Genomic DNA, 13,963 nt, shown 5'->3' with positions numbered 1-13,963 from the left:
AGGGTTGCTTCTCACTCCAGCCCTGTACTGGATTGAATAGTGTTCCTCCCTCAAAGGTATGTCCTTTCTGCAACCTCAGAATGTGATCTTATTTGGAAATAGGGTTCTTGCACATGTAATTATTTAAGATGATGTCACACTGGAGTTGGATGGGTCCTCATTCTATATTACTGGCATCATCCTTATAAGAAGAGCAGAAAGGCCACAGACATAAAAGGCGAACGCCAAGTGACAATGAAGGAAAAGGTTGACGTGATGTGTTTACAAGCCAAGGAATGCCAAGAATGGCCAGCAACCACCAGACACTAGAAAAGGCAAGGAAGAGTGCTTCCCTGGAGTCTTTAGAGAGCATGTTGACATCTTGATTTCAGACTTATAGCTTCCAGAACTATGAGAGAATACATTCCTATAGTTTTAAGACACCTGGTTTGTAATACCTTGTTACAGCAGCCTTCAGGAACTAATATAAGCCCCAAGCACTGTCCCGCCTTCCCTTCCTGCTGGCTATTGGATAATTCAGCACATCCGCCTCCATCAGCCAGGACTTTGGTAAAAACCAAAGGCAGGAGGCAGCTTGTTTTCTCAGGGTCAGGCCACTGCTGCCTTCAGTCTGCTGCTCACCAGCCCGAGGCAGGGCATCCAAGCCTTGCTTCCCTGTGAGAAGCCAGGTGGGAATGGGCCAGGGGTGAAGGACACACTCAATATCTCCATAGATTATTTATGTGGATGTCATCCAATACTTGTAAAGCTGGGAGAAAAATGTCCTTGCATCAGTTTTTCTATTTGAATTTTTTCATCACCAGATATATTTGAACCCTACGTATCTGGTGTTATCGCACACCAGTGAATGGTTCAGAGTCAGAAATAAGCACACAGTATTGCTCAGCCACTCAAAAGAGATGTCACAGGTCTGTGCATGCTGTTCACAAGAGAGAGACAGCGTTACTCCTTCCTTTCTCAGGCTCAGAGCCTGTTTCATTAGGTAGAAGCTTAGAGGTGTCTGTTTTCCTTTAGCCTGAAGTTCCAAGTGGGGAGTGGAGATGTAGAGAAGATAAGGTTCATGGAAAGAGATGGGTGAAGAGCTACAGCCTGTCAGGCCTCTCTGGCACTCAGCAGGCTGCTCAGCCATCAGAATTTATAAAGGAGGGAAAAGATCAGGCAGCTGCTGCTCTGCTCCCATCTCAGCCTTTGTCCTGAACACAAGACCATTGCCTCAACACCCCACTATGTAGCTGTGAATAGCTGCAACCTTTTGCCAAATCTGTAGACAGTACAGACACCAAGAATAACAGCTCAGAGGCACGGGACTGGCCTTACGCTATCTTCATTGCTATCCACCTTCCTACCTCTGGGTCCAACCCTGGGCCTCCAGCAGGAGTTCTCTGAGCACATCCTGGCCTCTGTAACCACACAGGAGCTTCATTGATGTGAGATAATCATGAATCGGTTGCCTCTTGCACACCCCACACTGGGGATCGAGCCTGCAACCCAGGCATGTGCCCTGATTGGGAATCTAACTGTGACCTCCTGGTTCATAGGTCAACATTCAATCACTGAGCCACGCCGGTCATGAGCTTCATTTCTTTAATATAACTTTTTCCTTAATTCAAGCTAGCTTTGTCCATTCTAATAGCCCATGACCCATTGGTCTCCTTTCAACCAGACCTTTCCACCTTTGTACATCCTCAGGTCTACTCCACCTTCATCTTTAGCCCTTAGGACATTATATTCTGGCCAGCATCAAATGGTCTTACGAACAAAGCCTCAAGCCTGTTGACCACAGAAATAGAGTTTCAGTCAAACTAAAGATAACATCTTAACTTCAGTTCTGTTTCAGCCCCAGGCCCATGAAAGTGGAATGACCCTACCGGCCACAACCTCAGGAAACCAGACAGAATGACGCCATGGCTGACATGCAGACCTGATTCAAAGATCAACTGCTCTGTACCCTGGCCCAAACCAATCAGTAGAGCCTACGATCCCAATTCCCTTAGGGACCATGATTAAGAATGTTTTCCTGTATACTCTGCCTGTGTGTGGGCCATCAAAGAGCCAGGTCTTAGTGCACAAGCTCATCTGTGTCTCTGGGCTCAGCACCATTTCCTTAAATAAACCTTTACTTTTTGTGTTGAAAACTCCTGCTCGTGTTTTATTGAGCTGTGATGCATGCAGGCAAGTGAACTCCTTCAGTTTGGTAACACCTCTCCTCCCTGAACTGTTCTTCCCCAAAGTCCCCAAAAAAGAACATTTCTCTCCCACCTTGTCCAATCTCATCCCTGGCCTTGAAGTTTTTCTTTTTGATTTCTAGATCTGCTCTTTCTCAGGATGATTGTGGAAATTTCCACTTGATTCCTGGAGTTGTATCCCCATTCCAGAGGGGTTAACCTTCTTCTTCAGCCTCAGAAAGACAACAGTTTCCACACAGTAGACCAGCATTGGCACAATTCCCCAGGCCAGAAGGATTTAGTCTGGCACTATAGCACTAGAGACCAGTTCAGGTTGAGCTTGGTCAAATGTAATCCAGTTGCTTTTATTTTTTAGAAAGACTTTTTAAAAAATAGTAACTTTAGATTCACAGCAAAATTGAGCAGAAAGTGTGGAGAATTCCTATATTCTCCCTGCCTTCACTACCAACATCCTCCACCAGAAGATACGTTTATTACAATTGATGAACCTACATGGGCTCGTCATAATCACCAGAGTCCATAGTTTACATCAAGGTTCACTCTTGATGTTGTACATTCTATAGTTTTGGACAAATGTATAAGGACATGGATCCACCATTACAGTATCACACAGAGCAGTTGTTTTTTTTTAAATATATTTTATTGATTTTTTACAGAGAGGAAGGGAGAGAGATAGAGAGTTAGAAACATCGATGAGAGAGAAACATCGATCAGCTGCCTCCTGCACATCCCACTGGGGACGTGCCCACAACCCAGGTACATGCCCTTGACCGGAATCGAACCTGGGACCTTTCAGTCCTCAGGCCGACGCTCTATCCACTGAGCCAAACCGGTTTTGGCACACACAGAGCAGTTTTAATGCTCTAAAATTCCTCTACATATTCATCCCTCCCTTCCCCAACTCCTGATAACCACTGATCTTTTTATTATCACCACAGTTTTGCCTCTTCCAAAATGCCTACAGTTGGAGTCATACAGAATATAGTCTTTTTATATTTGATTATTTCGTTGAGTATATGCATTTAGGATTCCTACATATCTTTTCATAACTTGATAGCTCTAGTTGTTTTTTGTTTTGCTTTTTTTTTTTTTTTTACAATTTTTCCAATATGAAATGGGTGTTGGGCCTGCCTGCTCCTCATGCACACACTTCAGGTCTCAAGTTCCAACATATGGCAAATCCCCACCCTTCTTTCTATCTACCATCAATCTATTTAGAACAAGAATTCAGAAGTGAGAAGACTGTCAAAGGAAATGCACACTAATGTAGTTATTTGAACTTAAAAATAAGTCTAAATATTTCCTGGTAAAAAATAAGTATTATTCAACTGTTTGGTGTAACACTGAAGCCTATCATGATATGTGACAGATATTATCCATAGACTGAATCTATAGTTTCTTGCTTTTAATTAATATATTTAAACATATATACCTTATTCAGTACTCTGAAAAATACAGACTTTGCAACTATTTAAGTTTATGGTAAAACACTTAGATGTCAGCCTTAAAATGTGTAAAGAAGTACAGAAGTTCTCAAGAGTCTTCAAATTCTTTTAAAGTGTGCTTGAGTAAAAATGTTTGCAGCAACTTAGTAAAGGAGCAGTGTCAGCTTCATATTTTACACATCAGTTACTCTTCGGGACATCATTGTTGAACAACTCGATACACTCATTACCAAGAATAATCCAGGAGATACTCCATCTATTCCTGCCCTATGTAAGGCAGGGAAATGTGTAAAGCATAGTAAAATAATGACTAAAATAAAATTTATTTAAGAATGTTCATAAAAAATATATACTCATCATCTAATTTCCTGACCATGGCAAAATTGGCCATTCTATACATTTTTAATTGCTCACTATAGTGTTTAAATGTTTTAGCATGTAGAGAAGGATTAGAAAGTACCTGAGTGAAGAAGGCAAGAGAAAATTATATTTACTAGGGCATGATGTTAATAATCTTTGTCCTGTTCCTTACCCGTCTCTTGACCTTGGACTTGTCAGTCCTTTGTCAGGGGTGAGGCAAAGTGCTAGTTGTGTCTGTAGGACATAGCAGCCCCACATCAGGTTCAGCAGCACAAGTAATTTGGAGTTAACATATGTTTTTTTAAAATAGTTCTAATAATCAAAGATAATGGCTTCTTTTGTAGATCAGTTTTCTGAATAACGATTATGCATCAGAAAAACATTCCTTGTACACCTGAAACTAATCTATAGTAATAAAAGCATAATATGCTAATTAGACCGGACATCCTTCCGGATGACCTTCTGGACAAAGCCAGGGCTGGGAGGGAAGCCCAGGTCCTGGGTGTCAGAGGAAAGCCAGTGCCGGCAGCCGGGGGAAGGAAGGCCTACTCTTACACGAATTTCGTGCATCGGGTCTCTAGTATATAATGTCAACTGTATTTGAAAAACTAAAGAAATAAATAAAATATTTTTTAGAAAAAGAAAAAACTCTCCTGAGCCCTAGAAAGGTTCATGCTCAGGATAACACCTTTACACCTGAAGCATTCCATTAAGACTTCTTCCCAGAGTGCATACCCTTCTATGCCCAGGATAGCTTCAAGTGGTCAACTCTGCTTCAAATCACAGTATAAGACAATGAAATAAGAATTTTGGAGAGGAGGCCATTTATGACTAAAAAGCAAAGTGTTCTTACTAAATAGTACTTGGGATCTGGAAAATTGTAAAAAGATGGTCTTTGGATATAATAAGAAGAAAGAAGTTTCTATCAAAGGCTTCAGTCTTTGAGATTCACATTTAGAAAGGAAGGATATGAGAGTCAAAGGAAGGTCAGGCACAAGTGCAATGAATGTAGTCAGACAGTCTGGGAGAGTCTCCCATTTTTCTATAGGAGTGCCTTGCTCATTGTGCTATTCCTGTTACCTAGCATTGTACGAGGCACATAGTAGACACACAATAAATATTTGGATGGATGGATGGATGGATGGATGAGCTTTTGAATCAATGTCCATATTCCCTTTACTCCAGGACCCAAGGACACCTGGTCAGGCATAGATAGAGCACAAACAAGCAGATAACCAGAGCCACAACAACTGACCAGAATGGTTGATAAAAGCAATGCCCAGGATTGACATGGTGTTTTGCTCTCTCTTTTACCAGGAGATATTAACAGCCAAAGTGCCATCCTCTCAGTCCCTTGCAGCTGGGAACCTGCTTTTCCTTCTATCTATCAAAAGGAGGGAGCAGAGAAAAGCAAACTCAGATTTGAGCCCTGCTGTGAGCAATGCCATCCCATCCCACAAATTATCTTAATGGAGGTTTCCCAAACGGTGCCTTTCTAAAAGTGAATACATTTGTTTTTGGTGGAGAAATTAAGGATTTGAAATTAAAGAAGTTAGGAGAAATCTACATTAAAACTAGTTTCTGTAATGAAAAAAATTTTTTAGAGATTAAAAAATTTTTTAGTGACTCAAGAACAAGCATACAAGATGGAGAGTTTCTCATAAGTTTCACTTTTTATACAAAAAAATGTTTTTATTGATTTTAGATAGAGGGGAAGAGAGGGATAGAGAGATAGAAACATCTATTGGCTGCCCCCTGCACACCCCCTACTAGGGATTGAGTCCACAACCTGGGAATCAAACCAGTAACCTTCTGGTTCATAAGTCGATGTTCAACCACTGAGCAACACCAGCTGGGCTCAAACTTTTTAAATGATGAAAGAGCCCTATCATTTTTAAATTTCTCAGAATGCCTATTAACATCTCAAAGGACACCAAAGCTCTGTAGAACACAAATTAGGATGTGGTGTCCTAGCAAATTCATTCCCTTCTTAATGCCTAAGTTGATTCTCTCATCTTTAAGGCATCAACTCTATCCATGGAAAGACAAGAACTGCAACATTGACCCCAGCCATTTCACGAGTAACCTCTTGTGTAGAGCAAGAGCAGAACATACTTTTGAGATAACTTTGACAACCTAATATGGAATCACTGTCAGCCATGACAGTTATATCAAGTGCTATGTCAAGACTGAGGTAATGGAATGTGATGGGAGCACCTTTAGGAGAGGACTTGAACATCCAAAAACATAAGTTTGGGCATTTAGATAAGGACTTCATCTGGACACTGATATGAGTGGGACCTCTACCTCTTATGGGCTGTAAGACTCAGAGCTCCAACCATCCAATGCTCAAGCTTGGCTATACCCTGGGTTACACTTGGAGCCCTTTCAGACTTCCACTCCACCAGACATGCACGACCACTACAGCTGCCTGGCTTGAGACCAACACCCACTTCTATCACGTAAGCTCCCCCGCTGTGTGTGTAACCTGCGTGTGACTCTTTTGGCTCTTTGGGGAGTTCTCCCCTAATAAACCTGGCATTGTGGAAAGGCACAGATGTGTGCGAATGACTCATTTTGGGGATTCTCCCTTGCTCAGGACACTTCTCAAAAGATGGAGGTTGAAAAATATATCCTTTATACTTGACATTTTCCTTTCTCTCCTTCTGTTCTGGTAGATAAGGCCAGCCCCCAAGTTTTCATCTGAGAGTTAAAGAGCTCACCAGGGGCCTCCAGCTGGGTATGTGGCTCTGTGAAATGTTGAGTCAGGTCATGTTATTGTAAAGGCTGGAGAGTCAGAGACCTTTCTGGTGTATCACCATTGTATCAGTTGCCAGTCTACTGTCATATGCTGCTTCCATTCTTATTTAGAAAAAGAGCATGATTTGAATGGACAAATAGACAAAGAGCTGATTCTCTTCTCTTCTTATTATTGCTGTACCGTTGATGAATAAATGATATTTACATTGTACCTTAACAGTTTTACTTTTTCTGATTTTTTTTTTCTTAACTAAAATTCTTTGAGAGAGTTTATGTTAGGGAATGTTTGAACTCTGGCCAACACTAGCAAAAATGAACTTGTTGCTTGGCTTTGAAGTGATTTACAGAACTGAAGGAGAAAATAAAAAGAACAAAGAATGAGGAAAGTTCTGGAGAAATGGATAATGGGAACTAGTGGATAATGTTTTCTGGGTTTTGCCACGGGAAAGGACTGACTTTTCCACCCAGATTAGTCCTTCTGTCACCCCTCAAGACTCACATTCCAGAGATAGAACATCTGAATGTCATGGCAGGCAGTTACAAGCCTACCCCTTGGCTAAGGGATGGTCCACCATAAAACAGCATGTAATTTTTCTAAAAAGAAATTATAAGAAGATTTCCAAAAGAAGAGAGCTTGGCAAAAAGAATTAGTGGCTTTAGGCAAAGCAAGTGTTTGTCTCCCTAACTTAGAGTTGAGGAAACCGAGGGATGATTTGAATTATCTAAAGCCATGTGGATACTAAACAGAAAATCTAACATTATAATTTATACTATCTTATTTTTGAACCAGTATTTTTTCTATTATTACCTTATACTTCTATGGAGTCTCTTGGATGCAGCAATAACAAAAGCTATCATTTATCTAGGATCACTGTGGTCAGATATTGATCTAAATACTTCCTGTATTAATTCATTTAATCCTCATAAGAGCCCTGTGAGATGAGTGATATTATGATTCCATTTTAGAGATAAGGAAAGGGTGTATAAAGAGGTTCAGAGCTAGTAAGTGGTATGGTCAGAATTAAAACTAAGACTAGTCTAGAACCTACTTTCAAAATCATGTTGTAATGACACAAGATCAATTTAAAGTTTTATTGCTTATACCCTCTTCTCCATCCTTGTGTCTGACATTTCTTTCAGCAAGTATTATGTGTGGAACTCAAGTTTTCAGATGTCATGCTAGACTCTAGAGGAGTTGCAGTGAACAAGGTGGTCACGACATGCCCTCAGAGGGTTTACAGTCTAGAAGGGAGAACAAGTTAATAAATCATTACTAACCCTATATGCTCTATGCTTAACCCTATGTCAGTGCTACACTCTGGGCCACAGACAGGTGGGCCAGCCTGGTGGGATGGAGGTCAGACAAAAATGCACCTTTTAATCTTTGTTTTACATGCATGATAATGTGGAATATGTGTATCGTGAGTTGGCCCAGTGGGTAGTGGGAGAATTCCTGGAAGACCTTCCTTTACTAAGAGAACAAGCACCAGTTAACTATACACTGAAGTGCTTGTAATCCATCTAAATGAAGCCCAAACCAAATGTTTTTCCACCTTAACTGTTCCTAAACCAGATCCCAAATATTCCATGGCCACTCCTATGTCACCTGACATAAGGAATAGGGCCTTGACTTACAAGTTTAATTCGTTCCGTGACGGAGCTCATAACTCAAATTACTCGTATGTCAAATCACTGTGACGTTCGCTGCGCCAACTAGCGGTGGGGTATCTGAAGCTGGCTCGTAACCCGAATTTTTTTGAGCTTGCAACTCAAAGCAAAAAATCGGCTGAGAGACGGCTCGAATCTCAAAAAAACTCGTTAGTCGGAACACTCGTAAGTCAAGGCCCCACTGTATGTGACAGCGAAGATGTCAGTGTCAGGGTGTTAGAGTTAGTGGTTTTAACTGAGTGCAGTTAAGTATTTTACTTTCGCAAACTTTACCAAAGTGTATGGTCACAGAATGCATCGCTGGGTCCCTTCCAGGGCCTTGGAAGGCCAGTGTGAGTGAAGGCCTGAAACGGTGTTAGCTTTGTGATTAATCTGCCTCTGCACGTATGAAAAAGGACTCAGCTAGATGAGTTCAGACACCAGCTCCAACTTGGAGACTTTGCAGTCAAAGCCCTGCTCTGAGCTGGTCCAGCCACCACTGGGCCCAGAACTCTCAACATATATCTAGTAACCTTGAACACTGGACATGGAAGCCAAAACCATGGCCACGTCCATGGCTGGAATGAGGCTTGTGAATCCTGCTACTTTGTGCTGCCAGCTTCTGATGCAAAATCCAGGGTGTGTGACCTGCTTGGCACAGCCTGGTCCTAGGTGTAAAGGAAGCCAGAAAAGAGACCTTTTCCAGTTTCTGTGTGGGAGACAGTGTCCTAGTGCCCTCATCATTGACCAGCAAACAAGGAGACATGTAATGAAGGTGGACCAGAGCTCCCAAGCCAGTAAAGGCTGTTGTTGTCACACGGCATTGAGCAACTTTTTATGACTTTATGTTATAAAAGGAAGGATAGGCTTAGTCACTGAATAACTTTATGTGATTGCCTCCAGGCAAAGAACATGGTAATAGTACTGAAGATTTAAAAATTAGAAATAATTTATTTTGAAAAACAGCTGATCAAATGGAGAAGTGTGCTCATTTTATATAGCTAAGCAGTGCCAAAGCAGACTTAGACCATGCTAATAGATACAACAATGCAATTTAAAGGGAGATTATAATTTGAACAACCCTATTAGTTGGCCAAATGCAACTTTGTGCAAATTAGAAAAAGCTGCTCCTTCTTCATGGTTTTTACTATTTTTTTCTGGGAATATTTTTTAAATAAATAAATAAGCAAACCTCTGCTGTCTATGAGTGGGGATGGCCCACCTATACCAGTACTTTTGCAGTCTATAAACTGCATTAATTTTGCAGTTTTTTTTCCCCAGGGTGTGCCTTTATGTCTCTTCTGAGTAACTTTCCACCTCAACCTCTAGAAGCACCAATGTTCTGATGAGTTTCCACATGGCTTACCTCTGCCAGTTCTAGCTCTTCACAGAATGAAATCAGAGTGTGTTTCCATAAAACATGCTAGCCCTAATTTTGAAGAACTTTTCTCAGAATTATATTTAGATATAGAACTTTATAACAACATCAAGAAAACAACTTTTTAAAGAAAATACTTTTTACACACAACTAAGATTGATAAATTCCTTAAGATGATCTAAGATTGCTCTTCCAATATATTGTTTATTTTCAAAATTTCTGAGTTCCCTTGTAAGTCTCTACCAATATGCACATAGATCTTAAAAATTATGGTAATGGTAGTCAGCATGCAATTTGATACTCTGATTTTCCCATCTAAAAGCATAGAAATTATTGCTATAAATGATTTATCAAATAATTTAATATCTAGTGAACATATCAATGAATTTAAGCATACTTCTGTAATCTGAGGAGCTTTAATCAATCTTATGATTGGTATTATTCTACACATGAGAGAAAAGGTTATATTTAGAGATAAAGAAAACTTTTAGAGAAGAGTTATTTAGATAGCGTAATCAGATAAAATAATAAATATTCTTCCAAAAATCATACCAGGTGGAGTATTTTATTGGAATATGGCTAATAAAGAGCTGAATTTATATGTGGATATTTTTTGTCTAAATGTCATATTTCCTCAGTTGTGTTTACACTGTAATGAACCATTTTTAGAATAAAAACTCCGGGGGTACATTTTACATAACAGTGCAATGGGATGCACCATGGAGAAGCAATGGGGAGTAGTGAAAAACATGTGGATTTTGGAATCAAATGGACCTAGACTGCTGTGCTTTGAAATGTTACGTTCTGCAAAAAGACTTGCACAAGAATGCTTACATCAGCTTTATTTATATTAGCCCAAACAAAACAGCCCAGGTGACCATCAGCAGGAACATGGATAAATAAACTGTGATAGATTCACTCCTGGAATACTATTTAGATAAAAGCAGAATGAACTACTAGTACACACAGAACCATGGATGAATCTCAAAATTACGCTCAGTGAAAGAAGCCTTACACAAGAGTACACACTCTGATTTCATTCTGCGAAGAGCTAGAACTGGCAGAGGTAAGCCATGTGGAAACTCATCAGAACATTGGTGCTTCTAGAGGTTGAGGTGGAAAGTTACTCAGAAGAGACATAAAGGCACACTCTGGAATAATGAGATGTGGATTATCCATATGCATGTGCTTTTCTGAGCTCATATAATGACACCCTTAGGATTTGTGCAGTTCATGTCTCAAAGGAAAAAGAAGAACCTGAACATAAATTGAATTCCAGTTGATGATACACACACCAAAGTATTTCAACTTACTTTGACATGCATGAAAAGTAAGATGGGTCAATGGATGGATAAAGGGATTTATATATAAGTAGCTGGGTAAAGAGCATGCATAGTAAAATATTGATTATAGAATCTAGGTTTTCCCTTATGATCGACAATTGTCATGCTTAAAATATTGGAAAGTGGTTTTTGTTCTGAGGTATGTTCCATAAATTTTGAAGTTTCAATTTCTGCAAAATGGAGGCAATAGTGATACCATTATAATAACCTGGTTTTTAAATAACAGGAAAGGAGTAAAGGGAAGACTAGATAATACAGACATGCCATTTATACAGCTCGGTCAGGAAGCTGCAGTTAACATTCTCCAAGGCTGTTCCCCATAGATCGCTGAGGGAAGGGACTGGACAATAAACGCATATCCAGTGAGGTCTGGGTGACATGGGAAGATATTTATCTGTCAGTCACATCTGGGAGCAAGCCAGTGGCCAGAATTAGGTGTGGCCACTGCAAGGGTGCAGAATCTGAGATACTTAACTCCTAAACAAAGGAGACCCACACCTCTCTCTCTCTTGCCTCTCCTGCTTGCCCACACTCCTGGGACTCCTGTTACAAGGGGCACAATCCCCAGGATTCATGCATGTAGCTCATGTGGGACCCACACAAACGACGAATGAACTGAATCTAGTCTGATGTTACGTCAGACCTGGCTCTCCCATGGAAGGGAAACTCTGGACACTGGTCCTACTTTGGGCTCTGCTGGGGCCCCAGCTCCACATTTTCCAGGACTGGTTTAAGAGACATGGGACTTTGCAAACCGAAAAATATAATTCCACACCAATAAAAACCATTCACTCTCCCGTGCGAGTCTTAGAAAATTTCTTAAGATAGCACAAGAACCCTCTTCTCACTAGTGTCAGGGAAATTGGACCCACTGATTTCTCCAGCAACAATAGTATTCACTTCACAAAATTGTGAATTTTAAGAAAAATTACCACCAAAATGGGCTTGGTATATAGATGTTCACATGCTATATGAAGTTGTTTACCTTCTCTTTCATCCCCTCTTACCTGTCTTGTCAATTTATGTAATGATATGTATTTTTGGATTTGATAGCATTGCTTGTGAGCCAGTTGTCTAAAATGGTATGTATCGAAATTAATGAGGCCACAGGGGATGAACTATCTGCTGGTTATACATCACTTGAGTGGAGGAATAGCTTTCAATGATGGTAGTGGCTCAAACTCCATGGAGGAGGGACAGCCTGCGGTGACACTTACTTTAAAGAGATTGACAGGGAGGAAAGAGAGAAAGGCCCAAGCATTATAAGTAATCCTCATATAGGTTTTGATATTAAAAAAATAAATAGTTATTTGACTCACATTGTGAGTGTTCGTTTACTTAGATATATATTGAGGTTTCTACTACATGCCTGGTATTGTTCTCAGAGGTGGAGATACCAAGGTGGGTGAGTGCACAAGACAGACGCATGCCTGTTGTCTTGGAGTTTAGATCCTGGTAATGATAAAGTTAGTTGGATTCATAGGGGTCAGTTTTTTAGCCAACAAATACTTACTGAGTATTTACTCTGTGCAAGGCACTTGGAATATCATAATACATCAACTACACATAGCCCATGCACTTGTGAATCTTACTAACTAGCAAGTCAGGTAGATTTAATAAAATCATTGCATGTAACTATAATAAATACATTGTAAGTGTGCAAAAGACTGGGTTGGGGCAATACTACGTTCTTAAACAGATTTAGGCAGGAGATTATTCCCCTCTAGGCTGGGTAAAAATAATTCTCTCCCTAAACTTTTCTCTGAGTTAGGAGAGTTAAGTCAGCACAGAACAGGGATTGGGATAGCCAGTGGTCCAAGTCAGGCTAACAAAGGAATGTCAACAGAATTGGTGCACCAGGAGGCATTGTGGCCAGTCGCATTGTTTGCTTAGTCCTTTTGATTTCTTGTTGGCTTATGCCTTAGGAGTTCCTGTACAGTTGGGCTACAGATAGCAAAAGTGAGAACAGTTGAATTGCTTTTAGCCATGGTAAGGATTCTGGAACTAGGTTTATCTTTTGCCTAGCCAAAGACTACAGCAAACACCCCAACACTTCCATGGTGCCAAAAAGCTGCTGGAGACACAGAGCTGGAATTTAAAAAAAACAATTATACCACTGATTCATTGTAAGAACATGTCCCCCAGCTGAGGTCATTAGTTCTGAACAGAAGGAAGATAAAGGCCAAGAAAATATGGAGAGCTGGTGAGAAATATGTGTCTCACAGATAAAAACTGCTGCTCCTACAATCTCCACACATTCTGGGCACAAATAAAATCTAAGGCATCATTGCATTACACATTTTTTTTTTTTGGTTGGGACAAGCTGATCTGTGGAATTCTGAACTACTCACTTCTTCATCAGGAGGGGACTGAGCTATGTTTGGAGACTTCCATTTTTCAGCACTATTAGCAGACAAACAGTAAGTGCATAATAGATACTAGTTGAGTTATTACAAGTTTGTTTCTATTTATTACCTGATTCCCTGAAGGATAAGAAAGATATGAAAATATCTAGTGATTAGCAAAGGAAATGTACAGGTGATATATTCATTTAGAGCTATGTCATGATCCAGCCAAAATACTGAAAGTGAGTCCTGTGTGGGTTAGCTTCTGCCTCTACCAGCATAAATTTGTCCAGAGGAATGCCTAGTCTGCAAACCATATTTCATGGTATCTTCTTAAGGTCAAGATGGGCTGAAAGTGAAGGAATCCAAGAAAATCAGAGTCGGACAAGGCTGGGAATGTAGGATATAGAAAAGTTAGAGCATTAGGCCACCTGGCTTCATGGTCTCAGCTCTGCCACTGACTAGTTGGGAGGCTTCAGGCAAGTTACTCGGCCTTGAC

This window comes from Myotis yumanensis, unplaced genomic scaffold (genome assembly GCF_028538775.1).
Source record: "Myotis yumanensis isolate MYYU_CA2020_CCGP unplaced genomic scaffold, mMyoYum1.0.hap1 SCAF_6, whole genome shotgun sequence".
Taxonomy (NCBI): Eukaryota; Metazoa; Chordata; class Mammalia; order Chiroptera; family Vespertilionidae; genus Myotis; species Myotis yumanensis.
The sequence above is the reverse complement of the archived record's forward strand: the minus strand, read 5'-3'. Positions refer to the sequence as shown.